The sequence below is a fragment of the Vulpes lagopus genome, chromosome 9 (genome assembly GCF_018345385.1).
Source record: "Vulpes lagopus strain Blue_001 chromosome 9, ASM1834538v1, whole genome shotgun sequence".
Taxonomy (NCBI): Eukaryota; Metazoa; Chordata; class Mammalia; order Carnivora; family Canidae; genus Vulpes; species Vulpes lagopus.
Genome location: NC_054832.1, coordinates 34,759,843 through 34,780,304, shown reverse-complemented (window position 1 = coordinate 34,780,304; position 20,462 = coordinate 34,759,843). Strand labels below are relative to the sequence as shown.

Here is a 20,462-nt window from a genome sequence, read left to right as displayed (position 1 = left end):
TCCTCTGGGATTCCATTTATTACTTCCATGTCCAGTAGTAAAGTTAATAGAAGATTTTACCAGACCAATAAAGGACAGACATCTAAGGACAGACTCTTCAGGAATAAAGATTTGTGTCAATCCAGCAGAAAAAGAATTTTTACAAAGCAAAGGGCTACTTAAGGAGTGAGAAACATAGAAATGGATAAGGAAAGAAGGAAAATATACAGATATAAATATAGACATACATATATGTAGATCCTGTGTCTATATGCAGATAGATATAGATATATACATTTATATCAATTATAGCTTAAGATCAGTTACAGAAGTGAGAACTGTAGCAACTGCATGACTTTTCTTTTGTATTCTTCTTGTTCCTGTTTTTTAAAATATATTTTATTTACTTATTCATGAGAGACAGAGGCAGAGACATAGACAGATGGAGAAGCAGGCTCCATGCAGGAAGCCTGATGTGGGACTTGATCCCGGGACTCCAGGATTACGCCCTGAGCCAAAGGCAGATGTTCAACCACTGAGCCACCCAGGCATCCCCTTGTTCCTATTTTGTGTATAGAAATCTTTCCCCCCCTTTTCCTTTTCCCTATATCATATAAGGAATGTTGGTTGATAGTTCACTGTACAATTTAGTTTTCCAGGTTATAAAGTAAATAAGATTTGGGCTTACCTATGAACAAAATTAACATCACCCAAATATGGATGCATTGACTGTGGAACTTTTGTAACTCATTCATCAGAGAAAGAGTGAGTATGCCTTCATTTGTGAAAGTGATAGTAGCATCCACAAAAGCATTAGAATGTTGCTGTTGTTGTCTAAGTTTAGATGGGGGTAGAATGCTGTGTATGGTCCAGCAGGGACAAAGAGGTGGACTGTGCCTAATAGTTTCTGCTTTTGCTCAATTCCACATTCTCTCTTCCATGCACCATCCTTTGATGGCATACCACACTCCTCAGACTAACTTACCAACTGACTTCCTGTTGGGTTCTCTCAATTGAAGCACTAGCAAGAGAATGGAAAACAAGAAGGGAGAAGCAGTGACAGTAGCAATGATGACATGATGACTGGCTCATGTGGGTGCCTGGGTTCCTGTGCCACCATTTTGGTTCTAACAGCAGAATTGAACTGTAAGCCAACTATATACAGGAACTGTCTTGCCTTATATTTCTGTGTTCCTTACAGTGCCCACCCTAGAGCAAAACTTAGTAGGCACAAGGTTGTTTTGTTTTGTTTTTGTTGTGGTAAAAACATACAACATAAAATTCACCATCTTAAACATTTTCAAGTACACACTTCAGTAATGTGAAGTATTTACATTGTTAAACAGATCTCGAGAATTTTTTCATCTTGCAAATCTGAAATTCTCTACCCACTCACTAAATAACGACTCCCTTTTCCTCCTCCCTACCACCTGTGGGAACCACCATTGTACTTTATGTGAAAATTCAGTTTCTATGAATTTTACTGCTTTAGATAAGTAGTCACATGACTTTTTTAAAAAATGGTTTAATTGACATAATTGTAAAATCTCAGAGTTGAGATTCAGCTGAATGCATGGATCCCTTTTTCATTTTAAATTCAGTGACCTCTATTTCTTGGTCAATGGATCTCTGCTGGAAGAATCCCAGTGACAGTTTTTAAACTTTTTTATTTTATTTTTTTATTCATGAGAGACAGAGAGAGAGAGGCTGAGACACAGGTAAAGGGAGAAGCAGGCTCCACACAGGGAGCCCAATATGGGTCTCGATCCTGGGACTCCAGGATCACACCCCGGGCCAAAGGCAGATGCCAAACCGCTGAGCCACCCAGGGATCCCCCAGTGACAGTTTTTAAATGCTGAGCCACACTATGGGTGGGCACCTCTGGTGTGATTTTAAAAAAAAAAAAAAAAAAAGTTCTTTTTTGCAGTAATCTAAAATGTTGGACTTCTACCCATTGATCCAGAACAGAGCACGTTCCCTTCATCTTCCAAAGTTTACATCTTTCCATGCTATGTTACAAACATGTTTTTATCAGGTATGTTTTAGCCTGCTGTGAGACAGCAAGATTTGCATGGAGAATATCCAGAGAATATCAACTGTTGTTCATATCCAACACTCCAACAACAGTGCAGCCAGTAGCCAGAGGGGAAGTAGCAGCATTCAGAAACTAATTAAAATAGTGAATCCTGCTTGTGCCTGAGATCTGTTGCACATCCAGTCTTTAAAAATAAATATTTCACCACATGTTCACGGGATTACTGACAGTTTCCCATTAGGCGGCTACTTAGAAATTTAATAAACCAAAAGATTCTCTTCCAGGTAGTCATGATATTTACCATGATGCAAGGACGAAAACTCACTAATGAAATGTCACTGACAAAAACCTATCAGTTCAAAATGATTTCTGAAGTTTCAGAGGCAAGATCTCATTTTTGCAGTATTGCCAGAAGCATTCATGGCAACCTTTCCCTGAATAATCTGCACAATACATTATTTATCTATACTACAAATTTATACTGTTGCTAGAGAAGCATAACCAAAAAACAGTAATAATGAAGAATCTGAAGAACAGAGACACTGTGACAAAATATCTCTGATGATAGATCAGAGGCTGGACCAATCTGGCACAAAAACCTGACCTCATGAGGCTGCTGCCTCTATGGTATGCATTAGACACCTCGGACAACTATTCTCACCATCTTCATCTTCATCATTGTTAAATGTATTCAATAGGTCTGTGATAAGAAACAATGTTACTTTAAAACAAAATGTAAAAAGAAGTAAAATCCAGGAAGCAATAATCTGTAAAGAATAAATATAAACTACAAATAAACAGATGGAAAAATATCTAGCTCATAATCAAAGAAATGCCAATCAAAAGAACATAAGCCACTACTTTTGTCTCAACAAGGGCGAGTAAGCGGAAACACACTCTCAGTATAGCAGGTGGAAGTGTCCATTGGTACAACCTTTCTGAAGATAAATCTGCTAATAAATAATAGTAACTTTTAAGGATCATATATATTGGTCCAAAAACTTTATTTCCTGGAATACAGCCTAAAGAAATTATTTGTTTTCAATGAGCTGTCAAGCACAACATAGGGAATATGATCAATAATATTGTAAAAACTACATATGGTAACAGATGGTAATGAGATTTATCATGGTGATTACTTCATAATACATATAAATATCAAATCACTACATTATACATTATACACCTGAAACTAATATTGTATGTCAATGATACTTCAGTAAGACAATAAATCAATTAAAAATTAATTAACTAATAAGTAAAATAAAATGAACACATTAAAAATGAGTATAAGAGTTTCATAATTTGTGATAATAAAAATTTGAAAAAATCCAAATATCAAACAATGGATGATAGATTCAATAAATTGCACCTCACCCAGAAGAAGGAACTCTGTGCAACAATTAATAAAAACAAACATTATACAATATTTACTAAGTGGCAGGCTCTATTCTAAGCAACTTATAAATACATAAACTCATTTCATCTTTACTATAATCCTATTATATAAGTACCAGCATTGTCCTCATTTTACAGAGAGAACGTTAAGGCACAGAAGTTAAATACCTTGCCCAAGACCACCAAATCAGGTAATGTTGAGGCAGTATTCAAACTCAGGCAGTCCGATCTGATCCCAGACTTCATACTTTTAACTATCATATCATTGTACTACAGAAAGATATTTAATATCTTGTTCAAAATCTCAAAATATGTGTAATAATTTTTTAATGAAGTCAATAAATTGTTGTGTATCTGTATATATGTATGAAATACCATCCATGGATGCCAAAATATCAATAGCCCTTATTGGAATTATGGGCATTTTTTTACTTTCTTCTTTCTTCTATCTTTTCAATTTCATGTTTTACAATTAACATGTTAATTACATTTTATAACTAAAATACAAAAATGCTCTCAGCACCCTCATTTAAGTATTCCTGATAGGCTACTGCCAATTTTGAACATGATTCCTTGGAATAAACTGAAGTGCTGCGCACATATTTACATCTTACTTGACCATGAGATGTGGTTGCTGTTATTATTGTTGTTAAATCTTCATGAAAACCAGGGGCACTTGGGTGGCTAGTGGTTGAGTGTCTGCCTTTGGCTCAGGTCCTGACCCTGGGTCCTGGGATTGAGTCCCACATCCAGCTCCTCGCAGGGAGCCTGCTTCTCCCTCTGCCTATGTCTCTGCCTCTCTCTCTGCGTCTCTCATGAATAAATCGTCTTTAAAAAATAAATCTTTGTGAAAATTAAAGAATAAAGTATCCTGACCTCAACTGATAGCACTTTGTAAATAAACTTTTCTATCAATAAAAGATTTTTATTAGTTCAACACCTAGTTTCAAAGCACCCAACCTGTGTCCAAATAAAGAGTTTTTATTCCTCACTTCACCCCTAAGTCATCTATGTTTAAATATCTATAGAGATATTTAACTTCACAAACAAAATTCCCAGTCAGGTGAGGATAGGGTTGTTTACTCTTGAGCCTTCTGCCCCGTGACTCACCAGGATCTCCAGTCTTTACCTTACTGTAAGACTCAGACCCTAGAGCTCCCCCATGCTAATTTCTGACTGAATCACTTTTGAGATTTAAATTGCCCCAAGAAAAAGGCAAGTGGGACATGACAGAAATTAAACCAGCACCTTATCACACAGACTGTCCACACTGTAAGGAAAGGAAACATTGCTTATGGGTTGGTGGCACAGAGGTAGTAGTTATCTCAAAGAACAATCTCTGCCCTGGATAAGAGACATTTACTGCATAATCCTTTGTATGGGGCTTGCAGAGTCTGGAAGAAATAGGACGAGTCCATGAGCTTGCAAGAGCTGCTTCATCAACTTTCACTAGGATCAAGTCCATCAACTACCTGGGCAATTTTCACCACTGGCTATTTGGTGGCCTTGATTGTTCTCATGGCAGTGAAGCCTCTAAAAGCCCAAAGTACAAGGGCTCCAGATTCTGCGGCTCTTAACCAGAATAGCGCAGAAGTACTATTTGTATTTGGTGGCGTATCCATATTCATTAGTAACTCATTTCACAATGTTCTCACAATTCATTTAGCAATGTTGCTGAGATCCTCCCATGGGCTCCAAAACCACAATGACTATAATGGGCAGAATTGTGGATGGCCCCCAAGATTCCCACCCGCAGGTATACACACCTTGTATAATTCCCTCCCCTTGAGTTTGGGTGGAACCTATAAATATGATGGTATGGCCACTTCCTCAATTAGGTTAGATGACATGGCTAATGGTGATGGGTGAGCCACTCTATCCTGGCCAACCAGAGAGATGGGAAGTCAGAAGGATGCACTCCAGCTGGACTAAAGAAAGCAAACACCTGTGTTGCAAACTACCCATGGGAGCCACTTGGCAAGGAACTACATTATGGTCTCTAGAAGCTGAGAGTGATCTCAGCAAACTGCTGGCAAGAAAACAGACTTTAGTCCTCCAGCTTCAAGGAAATGAATCCTGCCAACAACCAGTGATCTGGGAAGATGACCCTGAGCCTCTGAGATCACAGCCCCTGCTGCCACCTTAATTTGACCCTGGGCAGAGGACCCAGCTAGGCTGTGCTCTACTCCGAGCCTCAGGAACTGTAAGATAATAAATTTGTTTGGTATGAAGTTAAGGCTCTTATGTTGTGATAATTTGCTACACATCAACAGAAAACTAATACAATGACCACTGTGACATTGTCAGAACATGTGCTGCTAATATTCTTTCTCATACTTCCACTCTTCAGAAGGAATTCACATCTCTAAAATTCATCCTCAAGGAGAGTAATAACTGATATCTATGTAACAGTTTGGTGATAATTTAACTTTCAAATCAATCTCATCAGAGTTTTACATCATTAATCTGAGTGAGTTTAGTGGTGATCAGGAACAAAGATTCAGAGGCCAGAATGCCTAGATTTGACTCTCTTCTACCACTTTCTCATTGCATGGGCTCACATCAGTTTCTCAACTCTCTGTGCCTCAATTTCCTCACCTGTACAACAGGGATATGATAATCCCTACCCTCTAGGGGCTTGTGAGGGTTAAATGATTTTTTTTTTTTTTTTGAGTAGGGTTAAATGATTTTATATAAAGTTTAGTTTCTGGTAAGCACAGGATACGTGTTTAGTGTCATTGCTATCAGTGGTAGTATCTAAACACACAGGGAAGCAAAGTTAGCTTTGCTCACTTCCCAACAGGAGATGCTGCAAAAATTTGGCCTAAGGTTTTAAAAGGTTCCACAACAGTGAGCTCATGTGTTATCCTGGAGAAAGGTAACCCAAAGCAGGGGAAGAATGGGCCTCCACCCTCTAGCTGATGTCCTGAGTAGAATGGGAACAGCACAGGCAAGAAAGAATGAGCTTTTCTGCCCACCCCCCAAAGGACCACAGATCCAGGGGCAAACAGGAGAGTGATGGCTTCCTTAGGTAGCCTTATAAAGAGAACCCTGTTTTGGGTTGTTTTTTGTTTTTGTTTTTTTTTTTTTTTAGATTTTATTTATTTATTCATGAGAGAGAGAGAGAGGCAGAGACACAGGCAGAGGGAGAAGCAGGCTCCACGCAGGGAGCCCGACATGGGATTCGATCCCGGGTCTCCGGGATCAGGTCCCGGGCTGTAGGCGGCGCTAAACCGCTGAGGGCCCCCGCGCTGCCCGAGAAGCCTGTTTCAATTCTGGTTTCCCAGAATTCCGGATTTGAGATGAGACACAGACACAAGTGGGTTCCCGCCACTGCACCTGGACTCACACAGCCTGTGCCCTGTACATCCTAGAGCACAGGAGGGCTGCCTGGGCTGTGCTGCCGTGTTGATCAGCTCCAATAGGTGTTCCTTCCAAGTGATCATGGTAGCAGTAAAGCCATTAAAAGCATGTTCCCTGAATTCTTCTGGCCAGTTGGGGTGGGCACAGGAGGGCTGGCAATGCCTCCCGAGGTGCTGCCGACTTGGTGACAGGACAGTAGGTGACAAAGACAGTAGTGGCTGTGTCAGTGGGGCTGTTCAAGGTGTCCTCACCTTCATACCACAGAGACAGGCTCATAATAGGAACTTTCTAGTTCAAAGAGTACCCAAGAGTATTAAAGGTATGTTTTCTCAGTGTGGCTTTTGTCCTGTCAAAGCACTACCAACCAAACCCTTATCTGTGTACTAATTTCTCAAATTGAGCTTTAAAGTACTCCTGGTGTGTGTCTGGTGGGGCAGAGGGGGGTGTATGAGCATCTGAGTAAATATCTAATCCTCGCTCTGTATGTGTGTGTGTGTAATAAATACTCCTTTTGTGTCTGACACTCACTTGTGCAGCCCTCATGGCACACAGAGAGGCATGCCATCCTTTTCTTTGTGTACACCACACCTCTTCCCCCACAACAAATCAGTCATTGAGAAAGTAAATGGAAAACTCTCGCTGAAAGTGCTTCGCCTTACCTCTCAATTGCACAAGTGAGGTTTGTTTCAGAGAGTATACCTTCATTTGCAGTGGAAGATGTCCTAAGAGATCCAAAAAGAGGTAAGAAAGTTCAAATGCCTGCAGGTTTTGTGCAATTAGCGCACAGGAGCAATGTAAGTTAAAATGAGCAAGCCTAGATGACTTGCCTTTCAAAACACTGTGCAGATCTAACAAAACAGCCAAACAAACATCTCACAAGTGGGCCATGTATGGCCTGGAGCCACTTATTTGTAATGACCCCTGACCTAAAAAGAGAGTAGGAGGCTCTTGAAAAGGCCAGTTTGATACAAGGAATGCAGACCTCTAGGCAGACATGTGGAGCTCAAAGAGAAAGTCAAAGCAGCTTGAACTTTATGAAAATTGCCACCCTGGTTGATTTGCAAGCTCTAAATTCTCCACTTGGCACAGCCTGGAAGTCCAATGAAAGGCTGGAATAATAAACCAGTCTAAACACAAAAGGCCACAATCAAGAGGAAATGCCTCAGCTACTCTCATCCAATTACCATTGATATCTTGATAAGAGAAAAATGTTTCCTTTTTCTAATTAAAAAATCCAACCACCTACTATGGTAGGGTGGTTTTGAAACCATTTAGTAGAAGTCATTCCCTCCTGGTAAGGTCTATGAAGTAGTCTATTTTCCCTGAGAGGAATTCCTTGCTAATATCCCTAGAGAGCATAATTTGCCCTAGCAAAGCTTGGCCTAGGCTTACTAGTACTTATAGTCCTCAGAGAGTTTCATCTATTCATTATATACATAACAGAACATCAAAATGGAAAATTCCCTCTCTGTTTAGAGATAATAAACCCAAGACAGAATTTCAAAGTTAGCATCCACAAACTAGTTAGAAGACACAGAGAATATCAAGAATATCAAATTCAGAGATGAGAGAAAAGTAACTGAGAAAATTATCTGTGAGCAGGATGTATTTGGAGAGAGCAGAACATTAACGTGTGGGAAGGAGTGGGGGTTTCCAATCTTTCTTCAAGCCTGGTAAAGGGCAATTCAATGGGACCACTCAGAGAGCTTGACTATGATTCTGGCATTAATAGAAGTCATGGTGAACTTAAAATACTCCAGGTAGGTAGACTGGAGCTGCCAACATGAGTTCAAGGAGAGGAAGCCTTGTTGGAATCTGGGTGGGCCTGCACTCCCAGAGCTCATCCACAGAAAGGATGCCTGTGTATTTCCCATGACAAGATGGAAATGGTGCCACTCACAGGAATGCTACTTATGAGGTCATATTAGGTCCCATCTTGTAGGATCTCCTGGATGTTTGACGAAAGCTGGAGATGAGTCCAAGTTCCTTGGATGAAGAAGCAGTACATGAAGAGCCAGAGTAGAGAGAGTATGCCATCTGCATCAGGGCAGCTACAGATGAAGGTGTCCCAATGGCTAGGCAAAAGGGATTAGTGTTGGGGATAGTGAGGCAGCAGACAGTTTCTAGTAAACCCACAGAAACAGCCAGGAGAAAAAAAAAAATTAGCCTTAAACCCCTACCAGGCTCAGAGAATATAAAGCTACCTAACAGCAGTGTTATCAAGTAAAAACTTGGTGGCTCCCTTTATCTTTCTGCCCCTTGGACACAATCACAGGGATGGGCAGAAGAAATGAACACAAGTAGAGGAGCCAACTACCTTCCTTCTCCCCATATTCCAGAAGCACACCCACTACAAACAAAATACCACTCCAACAAAAATACCTCCTTATATTTATCTTAGATTTGCCGTCATTGGTGCATCAGAAGCAAAATATGAACACACAAGGAAGTCACATCAGCCACACCTGCTTATTCTTATTTTAACTTGACCTGAGATAACTATAGGCATTTAACTGAATTCCCCAATTAGTATATGGCTTATGTGAGTTCTTTACCCATTTCCGTTTGAGGATAACATTTTACTGAAGTTTAAGCTTTGAAAAACTTTTAATTAGCAAGAAAGAGTTTAGAGTTCTGGTTTTGTTTAGTTGGATTTGGGGTTTTTTTTGGGGGGGGGGGTTGGTGTTCTTCTGCTGGTTTCTATAATTGCTCCATAGAGTGACAGCCATCATGCCCTTCTCCCAGCCACAAATATTGGTATTACCAATTAAACACAAATAGGCTGTCACAGGTTGAAAATCTGGACGTGAGCAAAATGCTATAAAAATAATTGAAAGGTGAGAATTTGGGGAGCTTGAGAAAGGAAAAAGCAAGAGAGTTGAGACCTTTAGGAAATGACCTGAAGTTGGGACTGAAATCATGAAAGACAAAATGTTAGAAGGTTAGTAAGCAGCTGTTCTGCATCACTGTTACAGACAGAAAATTTAAAAAAGAAAAAAGAAGAAAAAGGAGAAGGCTACAATATGTTGTACTAAATCAGGCTGGAGTTAGAAGTAGGGGTTGGAAGAAGAACATTTCGAAACCACTCATTCTCTTTGTTTTCCGGTTCCTACCTGAAGGAATAAGCCAGGCCAGAAAGAAGACATCTAGTAGCTACTCCCCGCTCTAGGACTCTGGTTACATCTCTCCTAGGAAGAAAAACAACTTGAGCATTTGTCCAAAGAGGCTATTTTGCCTCAAAGGATGGAAACTAAAATGTTACTAGACTCCCTGAGCACCAACACTTGACATTTCAACACATTTTCACTTACTTGCACCAGTTCTGGCCTTCATTTTAAGCAGACATGTTAAAACAATGCATGGGAAAATTGCTATGTGAGTTGTTTAAAAATAATTCTTTTTAAAGAATTTAAGTCTGATATATTGTATAATTCAGTCTGATAAAATACTAGAAGAGATAGAAGAATGTGAGAAGACGGAGAAGCTGCAAAGTTATTATTTACAACTTTAAACAATGAATAAACCAATGAGGGGAAAATAGTTCATCCTTGCTAGGTAAGCTGAGGAGGCATAGAAATGGGTCCAAGAAGAGAAAATTTGGGAAGTTGCTCCTGCCAACTGTGGTGAAAGCCAGCATAAGTTCTATAGGAACAGGAAGGCTCACTGAAATGTAGACTGGGAGTATTATTTGCCTACCCTCTGCCCCTCAACAAGGTGAGAATGAAATTAGAAAATTCTTATATTTTACCCTTTATTACATAATTTACTACATATGGTTATTATATATAGCATTGCTACATACATTATATATGGCATTTTCCAAATACAATGTGATTTGTGTAAAAAACTAAAAGTGCTGCCTTATGATAAACGTTCAAATTTTAGCTATTCTGGTCATCATTATCATTATCAACCAGGTTCAACTACCCAGTGGATACTTGAACTTCTTCTACACCACTAGCTTTTGACCACAACCCACATAGGAAAAAAAAAAAATCATGGAGACTCCGTATGCCCATACATACATATTTGAAGCCAATATTTTACATTATGATATTTTTGTCTTAATACAAGCAGTGTAGTCTGATATATTCCATTTGTTAAATGCTGGTCATGGCCCCCTAAACTGATACTATTATTACAAACTGCTTACGGTTTAAATAATGCTGCTTGCACCATTCCTGCCAACCATTTCTAGGAACTCACAAAGACACTCAGTTGAGTTCACTAATGTTGACTGAGCCTATTACATGGTAAGCACTGTGCAAAAAATCAAATGCTTAGATAATTCTCAAATTATATAATTCACTTCTAAAAACATCTTCATGTATATGATAATACTCTGGATACCTGATAAATAAGCAATGCTGATATTAATTTTGCTTTTACAGGCCACAGCTTATGTTAGACCCTGTCCACCAATTACATTAAAATAATTCACTGTAGGGTGGATGTTCCCTGATACTGCACCAAGAACCTATAAACTCCATTTCACCAACTGGGAACAATGTGTGATAAATTCTCCTAGAACCTGAATGGATTCTCCTAAAAAATGTAAAAACATAGTCTGTTATTACAATATTACTCTTTCCTGTGTCTAACCTTCCTATATCTGTCTAAGTTTCTTTGTCAGAATCACATACTCTTAAGTGTTTCCCTTAGATGTTCTTAAGCAATGTTCACAAATGAGAAGAGTAAAGGCAATGCATTCCTCTGCCAGTAAGTTTTCCAGGTAGGTAAATATCGAATCTCTGGTCACCATATTATGATTATGATTATGATTATGATTATGATTATGATTGATTATTTCAGCTTTGTCCTACTTCATCTCACAATGAGTATGTTTTAAATGTTACAGAGGTCCTATCTGACGGCGTTAATTAATTAGCTGATACTTGAAAAACAACTCTTAAGCAGCATTGTCCAATATAATCTTCTTTGATCATGGGTTCTATGTCTGCACTGTCCAATTTGATAGCCACTAGCCACATGTGGTATTAAGCCCTTCAAATGTGGCTGAAGCAACTGAAGAACTAAATTTTTAATTTAATTTAATTTTAATTACTATAAATTTAAACAGTTGGATGTAGCTAGCAGCTAGTATATTAGTGCAGATCTAGAGTATTTATCATAGGATACTAATGATCCTGATAATAAAGAAAATAATAACAAAGGGAGCCATTTATTGGGAATTTATCAGGGACTAGGCATTAGCCTAAGCCCTTTTTACATACATGATACAATTTGCTTCTCACAACAATTTTACCTGGTAAGTACCATCATTATTCTCTGTGTTTTTGGTTGAAGAAATGAGTTACATAGCTGGTAAGCCATGGAGCTGAGGTTCCAACCTGGTCTGCCTCCAGAGCAGAACTTCTTATAATATCCACTGGCCATGTATGTGTGTGACTTTCATTTCAATTGATAGAAAAAAGAGCCCTACGTGAGACTTGAGAATCCTTTATCCTTTAAAGAAATCCCCTCCATCTAAGTGCCCAAGACTGGCTTCTAAAGAAAGAAATATTCTACTACTGAGGACTCTTCCAGTTCTAAAAACAAATGTCTCTGTGATTTAAATAAAAGGTTTGAGATCAAGAGGTAAACTAGAATTCCAATTGTGTTTATGGTTTAGAGAATCCCTGCCCACTTAAGGATATGACACTATTTTTACATTTACTTGAGATTTATTCTTGCCTGCTTCTGAGAGGATGGGAGGGGGGCTTATAGATTAAACTGTGCTTAAGATACTTAAGGATCATAAAAAAGCAGAGATCATTTGGAAAAAATAATAATGTAAGAAGGTTTTTAATCACCCAATTTCTGAGACAGAGGATTAACTAAAGCTTTCCAGCTAAAGCAAATATTTAATAACATAATACTAAACAATTAATAAAAATGTGGGACATTAGGTTGTACACAAAATCTATTGTTCCCTCATTTTTTCTTAACAAGGAAATCAAATTGATGCACAGTGTTCATTAAAGATACAGGACACTCAAGCAATTCCCATCTCTCCTCCTCTATAAAAGCAGACAATATCACAGGAAAATGTAAGTCAGTAAAGGCAATTCTCTGAGAAGTCCTGTAGCCCAGGAGTTCATCTTTTGAGAGTATGCAGTGTCCTTCTGCCATCCAGCACTAACACAGATGTTGCTTTCCTGTTTGGTCCCCTCTGAATGGGCTCTTCTGACCATTGTTGCTGCTGACCACTCAGAAACTGAACTGGGGGATTAGCAGCCCCCTCCACTTACAGCACAGAAGAAGAGATAAGAAAAATGGACACTTGGCTCTACAAGTATGCTCTCTCAAGGTAACATAGGAAATCTTTATAAGTTAAGAACTATCTACTGTCATTCACTTGCAGTTGAGCTGAGTGTGTATGTGTATGTGTGTGTGTGTGTGTGAGAGAGAGAGAGAGACAGACAGACAGACAGAAACAGAGACAGAGACTGACATTCCATTAAGAGTTTTAAATTTGTCTGTGGGTTTTGTCTCCTTATGTACTTTCTTCTATTTGGAGAGGAGAAATAATCAAACACACGTGCGCACATGTTCTGCTTTGGAACATTTACTTTTTAAGGGGATTTTTCTAAGGAGAGGTGATTTGTCTTTATCAGGTCAAACAGTTAAAGATTTAGTTGCCTCTTATCCTTCACACAGCTGCCTCTATTTTAAAGATTTTATTAATTGGGGATTCCTGGGTGGCGCAGCGGTTTGGCGCCTGCCTTTGGCCCAGGGCGCGATCCTGGAGACCCAGGATCGAATCCCACGTCGGGCTACCGGTGCATGGAGCCTGCTTCTCTCTCTGCCTGTGTCTCTGCCTCTCTCTCTCTCTCTCTCTCTCTCTCTGTGTGTGTGACTATCATAAATAAATAAAAATTTTTAAAAAAAGATTTTATTTATTTATTCATGAGAGACACACACACACAGGGAGAGAGAGAGGCAGAAACACAGACAGAGGGAGAAGCAGGCTCCATGCAGGGAGCCCGACGTGGGACTCAATCCCAGGTCTCCAGGATCAGGCCCTGGGCTGAAGGCGGGGCCCATACAGCTCCCTCTAATTCAGCTTTGTCCTCACTACATTCCCTTGAGGTGGTTATCGAGGGAACTTTAAAGAGGATAAAGGGGTACCAAGCCTTTGACATCTTTGATGTACCTCCAATTACATAGAGAGATAAAAGGAAATACTTTTCTAATTTGTATGCATACAATGTATGAGCTGCTTTATACACTTTAATTCTCACAGATCCATCAATAGTAGGGATGATTTTTATCTCCATTTTACAGATGGAGAATACTACACTAAAACTTACACCCAAGATCTCACAGGTGTCATAGCAAGAATCAAAACCCAGATTGTCTATCCCAGATCTCATGACCAAAGTCACTAAACTGTTAGTCCTTGAAGGGAAAGATGTCTATATTGAAAACCCATGTACCTAGGTATAGCACACACTAGTATTCAATAAATATTGGCTAATGAGCCAACTGACTAAATGTTTCTTATCCTCATTCCTCTTTTGACTACACCACAGTTGTGCTCTAAATTGGAAAGTTGAAAGAAATAGAAATTAAAAAAACTTTCCAATCATTGCTAAGGTATCACTCCCTCTCTCAGAACACTTAAAAAGGCTCAACAGTCTTCTTTCGTTCTAAAGAAAATAGGATTCACTGGTCTTCATTCATTCTTCCATCCCATTCTTATTCATTCTACTCAACATGTATTTCCGAACAGTGTGAGCAACAGTGTAAATATACATTCTAATTAATTATGTAAGGGTGGGTGAATTGCTGTTCTCTTATAAATGGGGTTGAGAGTTTCAAAAATTAATAAATGTTAACAGGAAGGGAAATAGGTTAAGACCTAGATGTCACTATTATCCTTTGTTTATTTGTTTTAATTAATAGACTTCAATTTTAGAGCCATTTTAGGTACAAAGTCCCCTCCCTCACCCCACACAGTTTCTGCTACTATTAACATCTTACATCAGCGGTATACATTTGTTACAATTGATGAACCAGTATTGATAAATTACTTTTAACTGAAATTCATGGTTAACACTAGGTTTACTCTTTGTGCTATACACTCTAGGATTTTGACAAATGTATAATGACAAATGTATAATGTACACCACCATTATAATATCATACAGAATAGTTTCACTGCCCTGAACATTCCCCTAAGCTCTATCTCCCTCTCCCCTAACCTTTGGCAACCACTGATCTTTTTTACTGTCACTATACTCTGGCCTTTTCCAGAACATCATATAGTTGGAATCATATAACATGTAGCCTTTTTGGATTGGCTTCTCCCACTTAGCAATATGCATTGAGGGATCCTCTGATCTTTCCTGCTTCATAGTTTGCTTCTTTTTATCACTGAATAATATTCCATTGAATGGGTATACCACAGTTTATTCTTTGAGCTATTGAAGGATAGCTTGGTTGCTTCTGAGTTTGGGCAATTATACATAAAGCTGTTATAAACATTCATCTGCAGGTTTTTGTGTGAACATATGTTTTCAAATAATTTGGGTAAATACCAAGAAATATGATTGCTGGATCATATGGTAAGGGTATGTTTAGTTTTGTAAGAAATGGCCAAGCTACCTTCCAAAGTGGCTGTACCATTTTGCAGCCTCCCCCTAGCAATGAATGAGAGGTCCTATTGCTCCATATCTTTGCCAGCATTTGATGTTGTCAGTGTTTTGAATTTTTGGTGTATAATGGCATCTCGTTGTTGTCTTAATTTGCAATTTCTGTGACATATGAGGCTGCACATACCTTCATATGCTTATTTGTCATCTGTGTATCTTCTTTGGTGAAGTGAGTGTTAGATCTTTTGCCCATTTTTAATTTTGTTTTCTTCTTGTTGAGTTTTAATAACTTATGCTCACATTTTTCATTGTTTTAAACACAAAAACTTCCTCTGTGCTCCATAATTCTCTTCTTCCTTTTATCAGCTAGGTACTGTAACTCGATTGCTGCAGCTTTTGCAAATGCTGCTGAGCTCTATGTTGGCATGAGGGTTAACACTTTAATTCAACAGCACTGTACTCCAAAAGTCAATAGGGATAAGACAACCAGAAGAAATAATGGAAACATCTCAATAAGGCCTTGAATAGTTTTGGCCCAATGCCCAAGCCATCCAAACACAGAAGTTGAAAACCATGGTGTGCCATGCTGACTCCAAACCACAGTGTATCAGGTTAAAACAATGTTCCATTATTTCAATAGTTTTTAAACATGAGACTCCTAGAAGATATCATTTCCCTGGGGTGTTCATTCTAAACAATAATGAGGAGCTATTTTGCAAAAGAAATTTCAACAAAATTTTAAGTAAAGTAGGTCTTCAAATGGACAGAAGAATGGACATTTCTAAACTTGCTGTAGGGAATTATATCCATAAGAATTTTCCCGTCTAGAATGAAACTGAACTTAATGTTCTTTGAATTTTTATCAGCATCAAGGTAAAAAGGAAGAATCTCTCTGAAGTGCTTTATGTAGTTATACAAAGAACTATTTTTTAAGCATTTTATGGTTAGCAACTTAAGATAATTTTTTTTTAATTTTTAAGGAAAGACTTTCTTGGTTCTTCTGACAGGTTGATAACACAGACCACAGATCTCAGTAATTACAGCAGATAATTCCTGATGAAGCAGTTGAGAAGATTCCAGCCTAAGAATATCAGAAAAGAAAAGGGAAAACACTCCCACTAGGTTATGTCCTTTTTATCTAATACATTTGGCCTGAAAAATTACAGATTGCAGACCTCTATTCCTAGGCCCCTTCTTGATTGTCTTAAGTAGCTAGCCCACCTGCCATATTAACCTTTTGGTTGTGAAGGCATTTAGCTTTCTCTCACACAGTGCTTCTGAGAGTTTTCACATGTATTACCTCAGAAGGTAAGGAGGACTTGAGGGGGGTTAAAGCCACTCATATGGATTATGAACTTATTTTTACTAAATGCTTCTGTCTCTGACCTCACCTGCTATTAGTTTCCAAAGTCGACAAAGCTGAATCTCACCTCTCTGTCCACATTTAGAACTGAACAGGTGTATGGGATGCCTGGGTGTCTCAGTGGTTGAGCATCTGCCTTTGGCTCACGTCATGATCCCATGATCCTGGGATCGAGTCCTGTATCAGGCTTCCCGCAGGGAGCCTGCTTCTCCCCATGTCTCTATCTGTCTCTGTGTCTCTCATGAATAAATAGATAAAATCTAAAAAAAAAAAAAAAAAAGGAAGAACTGAACAGGTGTTGGCAAACATCTGTAAAGGGCCAGGTAGTTTGGTTTAGGCTTTGCAGCCCATGCAGTCTCTGTCACAACTACTCACCTCTGTAGCTAAAACATGAAAGCCAGTATAAATAAGGACATAAAGGAATCAGCATGGCTGTGTTCCAATAAAACTTTATTTATGGACACTGAAATTTGAATTTGATTTAATTTTCATATATTATGAAATATTACCTTTCTTTTGTTTGTTTGTTTTTTTTTCCCAGTCATTTAAAAATGTAAAAACCACTCTTACCTTGAGGGCCATACAAAAACAAGCATTGAGTCAGATTTAGCCCACAGGTCATAATTTGCCTGAGAAGAAATGTCAAAACATTAGGCAATCACAATACAAATAGGAACCAGATGCTTCTAGCAATTACCTGTGGAATCCTATAAGGAGATAAGGTTCAAATTTACAAATATAAAGAACCCTATGCCTTGAAAATATTTACCACCCATGTTTAAAAAATTACCATATATGCTATAATTTCATTTTATATGTGTTATGAAATTCAAGCCTAATGAAGAAATCTTGATTCCTTTAAAATCTAATTTTATACATCCTCTCAAAAATTGAGAGACTTTGGGGATCCCTGGGTGGCGCAGCGGTTTGGCGCCTGCCTTTGGCCCAGGGCGCGATCCTGGAGACCCGGGATCGAATCCCACGTCGGGCTCCCGGTGCATGGAGCCTGCTTCTCCCTCTGCCTATGTCTCTGCCTCTCTCTCTCTCTCTCTATCTCTGTGACTATCATAAATAAATAAATAAATAAATAAAATTTAAAAAAAAAAAATTGAGAGACTTTAAAATGTTCAATATTTAAATATTTATATTAAATATGAGGGCACCGGAGTGGCTCAGTTAGTTAAGTGATTGACTCTTGATTTCGGCTCAGGTCATGATCTCAGGATCCTGGGATCAAGTCAGGCTCCACGCTCAGTGGGGAGTCTGCTTGAGGATTTCTTTTTTCATCTGCCCCTCCCCCCACTTGCATTCAATCTCTCTCTCTCAAATAAATAAGTCTTTAAAAAATACTAGTATTAAATATGGATTTAATATTTTAAATATTAAATACTTAAAGTTGGTATATTTTAAAATATTATCTCTATTCTTAGCTGGCTTTTAAAAGTAGCATATTAAAAGTTAAATATGAATAGAGGTGCTAATGAATAACACTGCTTGACCACTTACTGTATACCAGGAACTAGATTAAGCACTCGATTAATTCATTCAATCCTCACAGCAAGGCTGATCATTGTTATCTCTGTTTTACAATGGAGGAAAATGAGGCACAAAATTAATGAGTAATGGAGCCATGACCCAAACCCAGACAGTCTAGCATTGTTAACCACCTGGCAACACTGACATATGTCAGATGTGAGGTGTCATTTCCCTTTGACTTTGAATCAGTAATTTCTTAAAATGGGAATGGTTTCTCATTCCTCTAGATATTTATATATTACTTTTACAGACAAGTGGATGTCTATTTTTTTAAGGACCCTCAATCTTAAAGTTGATTTGCCAATTAAGGTAAAATATATCTATAACGACCTAATCACTCACAAAAGTTTAACTCTTTATTCATGTACAAATTTTATCCTTTCCAATTCCATCAGGAACATCTTTTCAAGATATTAGAACATGTTAATTGTGATTTTTCTCACTGACCCTCAAGGCATCCCTCACAAGTAAAGAATTTAGACATGAGTGGAGTCACATCTTTCAGCCATTCATTCACATTCATTCCAAAACACTTGCACTGAACATGCTTACTAGGTGTGGGCTATTATCTGAGGGACAGGAATGTTTAAAAACCAAATACTGTCCAGTGATGGTTAATTTTATGCATCAACTTGGCTAGCACATGGTACCCGGATATTTGATCAAACACCAGTCAACATGTTACTATGAAAATATTTTTTAGAGGAGATTAACATTTCAATCAGTAGACTCTGATTAAAGCAGATTACCCTCTAAAATGTGGATGAGTCTCGTCCAATCAGTTGAAGGCCTTCAGAGAAAAAGATTGAGGTCCTCCAAGAAAGAGAAAATTCCACCTCCAGACTGCCTTTGGACCCTAGTTGCAACATCAACTCTTCTCTGAGTCTCCAGCATGCCAACCTGCCATGCAAATTTCAAACTTGCCAGCCTCTACAAACACATGAGGCAATTCCTGAAAATAAATTTCTCTCTCTTCTCTCTCTCTGTCTCTCTATCTCTCTGTGGACATATATCTATTTTTATTTTTATTTATTTATATATATGCACACATATATATGCATACCCACATATGCACAGACATCCCATTGGTTCTGTTTCTCTAAAAAACCCTGATTGGGCAAAAAATGTAAAGTTCACTGACTGTTGAGGACAGTGGACAAAGGGAGCTCTTCCACACTGCTGGTGTGAGTGTAACCTGTACAACCACTGTGGGGTGCAATCAGTTGATGCCTAGTAAAGATAAAGGTTTGCTCATCCTGTGACCCAACCCCAGAAGAAAAACCAGATGGCACTGCATAGCCAGACTCACTGGGTATCATTGCTGAGCTGACACAAATAGTTCCCAAGTTTCTGAAGAAAGATTGCATTTAGTGTGAAAGTTTCAAAACCATCTCAAATCATTCAAGAAAGATAGACCTAAGTCATATCCATTCACAATAGTCTATAGAAGCGAGTGGAACTATGCCTAACATATTTGGACTTCACTGTACCCCTAGACAGTAACAGCAACTGCTCTCACTTACCAACCACCCACACTCCAGAGTGAAGAGCCTACATTAATGACAGAAAGAGATGAAAGCCCCTAGAGCAGTGTCTGCAAATAGTAAGAGCTTGATAAACATTAGCTATCATTAAGGATATAAAAATACACATTTCATTGTTTTCATTTTAAGCGACCTGCTAAAAAAAAAATGCCTGCCTTCTCCCTGGCTCTTTACCCACTCTACAGTGGGACCAAGTGAGCCCTTATGATAGAATCATCCCTTTCTGCTCAGACACAGCTGGTTGATTCTTTCATCACCAAATTAATGAAGAGTGGGAAGGGGTCAATCATCAGTCAGTCTGCTGGTGTGTGAACTACACCATCATTCTCTTAAACACACAACATACCATTGTGTGAAATTTCACAATGAATGGCTGACAGAACAAAAGTAAACTAAAATCTAATTTCTCCTTCAGTTTTCTTATTGCTTTCTTTTTATTTCCTAGTGGATCTTGGTGAATACCAAACTATTATTAGAGCCTCATTTTTTTTCTACCTCCTATCGTTGTAAATCAAAACAGAGCCCTTGAAAATCAGCACAGTGAACATATGGTAGGCACAAAACAAACACTCAGAGCTGGGTTTCAGTGTATGTAGCCTTAGTTGTCTTTTGGGACCAGGTTAGTATAAAGAATATACATTTTTGGA

General features: G+C 38.5%; 1 protein-coding gene across 11 annotated transcripts in view; it reads right to left on the bottom strand.

Annotated features, from left to right (window-relative positions):
• The window catches only part of NCALD (neurocalcin delta), a 374,162-nt gene that overhangs the window by 275,511 nt on the left and 78,189 nt on the right, over positions 1 to 20,462 (bottom strand). Inside the window, exon 2 of one of the 11 annotated variants that reach the window (XM_041769142.1) lies at positions 9,889 to 9,963. The exons of the other annotated variants lie outside the window; for them this stretch is intronic. The gene's annotated coding sequence lies outside the window, so the exon portion shown is untranslated. The remainder of the gene's footprint in view (positions 1 to 9,888; positions 9,964 to 20,462) is intronic. 11 annotated transcript variants of the gene reach the window in all.